This window comes from Rutidosis leptorrhynchoides, chromosome 8 (genome assembly GCF_046630445.1).
Source record: "Rutidosis leptorrhynchoides isolate AG116_Rl617_1_P2 chromosome 8, CSIRO_AGI_Rlap_v1, whole genome shotgun sequence".
NCBI classification, from domain to species: domain Eukaryota; kingdom Viridiplantae; phylum Streptophyta; class Magnoliopsida; order Asterales; family Asteraceae; genus Rutidosis; species Rutidosis leptorrhynchoides.
In genome coordinates this window covers 91141069-91147068 of record NC_092340.1, presented here as the reverse complement: position 1 = coordinate 91147068, position 6000 = coordinate 91141069, and positions in this window count along the sequence as shown.

Here is a 6000-nt window from a genome sequence, read left to right as displayed (position 1 = left end):
AGTCAAGTGGCTAGTCACCACTTTGGTGTCTTGGCGAAACTAGTCCCTCAAGTTGCAATCGGGTGCGTTAAATTACCTAAAACAAGATAATTGAAACGCGTATTAACGGGAGATGTTATAAACATATAACGGAGTTTAAAATAGTTAAACGGAAAAGTTGACGGAAAAAGGCGGGATGTTACAGTACGCTTCAAGATTTCTACCGATTTGGTGCTTGAATGCTGCGTCAATTACACGCTGATAGGTCGCGCCCGCATTCTTTAAACCGAAAGGCATCTTCGTGTAACAATAAATACCCTGCGGCGTATGAAAATCGATCTTGTCCTCATCTTCCGCAGCCATTAAGATTTGGTGATAACCCTTGTATGCGTCCAAAAAACACTTGTACCTAAATCCCGACAGTGATTCTACCTTCCAGTCTATCTCCGGAAGAGGGTAGTTGTCCTTAGGACATGCCTTATTAATGTCTTTGAAATCAACGCACATTCGCCAGTTACCGTCAGCCTTTTTTACCAACACAGGATTTGCAACCCATGTCTAATAACGCACTTCCCGCAGAATGTTTGCTTTGACAAGGTTGTCCACCTCTGCGCACAACCAATCACTGCGGTCTAGAGCCATATGCCGCTTCTTTTGCCTAACGGGTGTTAATGATGGATTAACGTTTAACTTATGTTCCACAATATCCCGCGGAACCCCGGTCATGTCTGACTCGCGCCATGCTGAAATATCTGCGTTAGCTGACAATATTCCATGCAACTTGCCCTTCGTTTCGGCTGACAAGCCTGCGCCGATTTTAATTCGCTTATCCGGATGCAAGCGATTAGCTATTACTGCACAGTTTGCAAGTTGCTCTTCTACGCTAGGAGCGCTTACAGACGCGACAGAGCCACACAACTCGGTTGCTTGATGTGACGCAACTGTGGCGATGCCTCCTACTGTGGGAAATTTAATCAAACCATGCACTACCGATGGTATGATGTTGAAACGCTGTATGAAGTTTCTCCCTAGCAGTGCGTTATATCGTGAAGTTGAACGAACCACATAAAAATCGACCAATTCATGCCTGATCATCTGCGGGTTCCTTTCATCCGCAAGCTCTATCATTAATTCTATTCGGCCTAGCGGCCACGAGTTTTCTCCGGAAAACCCTGATAGCGTAATACCAGGCTGGCGTAACTGCGCTTTGACTTCTGCCGGAAGGAAACGATAACAATGCTCATACATAATATCAACACCGCTGCCAGTGTCAACATGCATGCGCTTAACCTGGATTCCGCAATCAGGGATGCGACACTTGATGATAATGGGCTCATTAATAGAATCAATTGACATTACCGGAGGGAAAGTGATTGGGAGAAGCTCCCAATCCTGGTGATCATTGTACTTTCTCCGCTGGCTAATTTTCTCTGCGTCAACCATGTTAATGGTTAAGTCGGCATTTTTCGCTTTGTCAACTTTCTGCCACGCGAAAGTCTTAGACTTCGAGGCCTCTTCTGCGGCCTTTCCCTTGTCCTTTTTAGGTGGTTTTAGATGATCCAATTTGCCCTCGCGAAGCGCTTCCAAAACCCGTTCCATCAGGTTTTTACACCGATTGGTGTCGTGACCATAATCGTCATGAAATTCACAATACTTTGTTTTGTCCCGCTTGCCAAATTCTGTAAGCGGAGTTGGAACCGCGAAGGTCACGCATACTGGCTCCGTTGCCAAAATTTCCTTGGGCGTTTTGGACAAACTTTTGAGCAGCGCATAGTTCTGATTATTGATGCTGCGCTGATTATTGTTTCGATAATTGCCACTTGATTTCCCTTTATCATTCCTGATGGGACCACCGCTAGGATACCTTCCGCGAGAGTTGTTACCACGATTTTGATCGCGCGAACGATCATCATCGTCCTTCCTCTCGTTGCGTGAGCTAGCTGTTGGAATGTCATTATCTTCGCCACTCCGCATATAGTCGTGGCATTCATTAAGCGCCTCAGCATAAGTTGTTGGGACTGTATGGCGCAGACGCCTTACCAGTGTTGGATGACGTTCTGATTTTATACCATGTATGGGTCCGGAAATCTGTTGCTCTGGTTTGAGATCTGGTATGCGCAGGCACTCATTAGTATACCTTGTGAGAAATTCGCCCAAAGATTCCTTGGACTTCTGCACGATGTCATGGCATTCAATGTGAGTGCGCTTGCGTGGTCTCTGATTCTGATATTGCAGCAAAAACTTTGTCCGCAGATCCATAAATCAGGCAATACTACCCGCCGGCAACTTATTAAACCACTCACGAGCAATACCCTGTAGTGTCATAGGAAATATCTGACACGCAACCGGATCCACCCAGCCTTGAGTGCGCATTGCGCCTTCGAAACGCTGTAAAAAATCATCTGGATCGGTCATGCCATTGTAGGTACCCAACGTGCTAGGTATCTTTGGTGCTGATGGAAATGGGTATGCGGATATATGCGGAGGAAACTTGTCAAAGGTAGTCGGTAGCTCGAAGGGTGGTTTAACAGGATCCCCTTTCAAGTTTGGAAAGAAATGCTTCATCATGTCCTGAACAAAGTCAGGTTGTGAAAATAAGTGAACCATATCAGGAGGTGCGGCCTGCATGAATTGACTTACAAGATTTGCCTGCCCTTGAACATTTTGCCAAGATTGACCCTGCGTCTGCGGATATAACCAAGGCTGCTGCGTTGGAAAAGAGGGATAACTTGAAGACGCAGAGTACACAGGTGGCTGTAAAGGAAGCGAAACCTGTGGCGCAGATATCTGCGATACTTGAGGATACACACTTAAAAGCCCAACTGTATGCGCTGTGCTTTGCTGCTGCACTGTTATCGGAGCCCAATGAGAGTTTGCATCTGGGATGACACCAAATCCCCAACTATTAAGTAACGCCTGCGCATCCACAGGAGTTAAAAATTGTGAAACTGGGCGCGGTGGTTGCCAAGGTTGCAACGGTGTAAATGACGAATTCTGCTGAATGCTCTGCGTATGCAGAGGTATTGAAACAGTGGTACTGTAAATAGGTACCTGGCCGCAGCAAACCACATGCGGCCCCGTTGTTCCACCGCTAGTGCCTGCAAAGATGACCCTTGGATCCACTGACGAAAAGTCCAGCCGCGTGGTTGTGACTGGTGAGTTTGCTCTTGGCGGTGTAACCCCGTCTGAATATATCGGCTTGTACCTCTGAAAGGGTTCGCCGGATATAGGTGGAGGGTACATCGTGTACCCCGCCTGAATAGCGGCCCCCGTAGTCATAACCGGTGTCTGTTGACTACCAGACGGTGCGTTCTGAACATCTGTTTGGGTATGTTCTGATGATTCCTCGGAAGTCATGATACTGTTAAAGAAAAAATTCAAAAATTTTGTAAATAACGAGTCATACAATTCAAAACCTTAAAAGAAAAAGCAATTAAACAGTCTTGAATTAATTCGACTCTCAATGAAAGCACCACTTGATCATGCATATTTTAACCGTGGGGTTTAATATGCCTGCTCAGTACATAAGGAGGGGTTTAAGGATCTTAGAACGTGGCTCTCCGGTCCACCTCTGATAACGGTCGTCGATCAAGAGGCCCCAAATAAGGTCGTAGGTACTAGCTTACGAAAGACTAACCTGTTAACCTTGAAGAGATGCTGAATGATGCTGTTTTGCGTAATGTATCTCGTGTGCGATAGTTACGTAATATGCCGTGTCTGGTAAATGATGATTAGGGTTTGTATTTATAGGCAAACCCTAATTCTAGAACCGTCCCAGATCACGTTAATCTCATCCATAACTGACTCCCCCGAATCTCGGATATAATTATGGAAAAGATATTTACTTGACAGCTAAGCAACCGCCGTACCGGGAACAAAGGAATCAGATACAATCCGCATACCGCATAGCGCACACAAGCACACGCATACACATACTATTAAGCGCCCGCATGCATATGAGGTGCGCATGCGGGTTGCGGAATCATTATATATGTATATTTTATTTGCTAATGGTCAAGGGCAGAACTGTGCGAACTATAAGGCAAAGTTATAAAGTGTTCGCTGAAAATAAGATCAGCAGATGGATTCTTGCGCTAATAAATGACTGCGGTTTAATCCGCTGAGTTTCCGCGGACGGTTAGGTAATTCACATACCGCGGATATCTCGAATACTATAAATAGAGAGCTTGGCCTCTCATTTATAGGTTGTTGATTCTCTGCCATTTTGCCTAAGCCTTTGTAATTTCCACTTGTGATCTTGCCCAAGGGATTTTTACATCGCGCAAAGGTGAATTATGCTAATTAACAATCAAGACCGGGTCGGGGTGGTTGATCACTTGATAGTTAAAGTGAAAGACGATCATCGGAGCCCAAAATAATCATCAAACATTCCATCCTCCATTATAATCTTATTGCACTCAATACGTAATTAAGTAACATTATTAATTAAGGATTGATCAAACAACATTTAACAAGATCGTTAACCTAAAGGTTTCAAAACAACATTTACATGTAACGACTAACGATGACTTAACGACTAAGTTAAAATGTATTTACATGTAGTGTTTTAATATGTATTCATACACTTTTGAAAGACTTCAAGACACTTATCAAAGTACTTATACTTAACAAAAATGCTTACAATTACATCCTCATTCATTTTCATCAACAATTCTACTCGTATGCACTCGTATTTATACTCGTACAATACTCAGCTTCTAAATGTATTTATTATTGGTATATACACTCCAATGATCAGCTTTTAGCAGCCCATGTGAGTCACCTAACACATGTGGAAACTATCATTTGGCAACTAGCATGAAATATCTCATAAAATTACAAAAATATTAAGTAAACAAAATTACACATCCTTTATATCTAATCCAGATACCAACGACCAAAAACACCTACAAACACTTTCATTCTTCAATTTTATTCATCTAATTGATCTCTCTCAAGTTCTAACTTCAAGTTCTAAGTGTTCTTCATAAATTCTATAAGTTCTAGTTTCATAAAATCAAGAATACTTCCAAGTTTGCTAGGTTACTTCCAATCTTGCAAATCCAATTTGAGTGATCATACAACCTCAAGAAATCTTTCTTATTTATAGTAATATATCTTTATAATACAAGGTAATACTCATATTCAAACTTTGATTCATTTTCTATAACTTTAACAACCTTATTTCGAGTGGAAATCTTACTTGAATTTGTTTTCGTGTCATGATTCTACTTCAAGAACTTTCAAGCCATCCAAGGATCCTTTGAAGCTAGATCTATTTTTCTAATTTCCAGTAGGTTTATCCACAAAACTTGAGGTAGTAATGATGTTCATAACATCATTAGATTCATACATATAAAACTATCTTATTCGAAGATTTAAACTTGTAATCACTAGAACATAGTTTAGTTAATTCTAAACTTGTTCGCAAATAAAGTTAATCCTTCTAACTTAACTTTTAAAATCAAATAAACACATGTTCTATATCTATATGATATGCTAACTTAATGATTTAAAACCTGGAAACACGAAAAACACCGTAAAACCGGACATACGCCGTCGTAGTAACACTGCGGGCTGTTTTGGGTTTGATAATTAAAAACTATGATAAAGTTTGATTTAAAAGTTGTTCTTCTGGGAAAATGATTTTTCTTATGAACATGAATCTATATCCAAAAATCATGGTTAAACTCAAAGTGGAAGTATGTTTTTCAAAATGGTCATCAAGACGACGTTCTTTCGACTGAAATGACTACCTCTTATAAAAATGACTTATAACTTATATTTTTGACTATAAATATATACTTTTTTTGTTTAGATTCATAAAATATAGTTCAATATGAAACCATAGCAATTTGATTCACTCAAAACAGATTTAAAACGAAGAAGTTATGGGTAAAACAAGATTGGATATTTTTTTATTGTTGTAGCTACGGGAAATATTGTAACAATTCTATACAAATCATATCCTAGCTAACTTATATTGTATTATACATGTATTCTAATATATTATGTAATCTT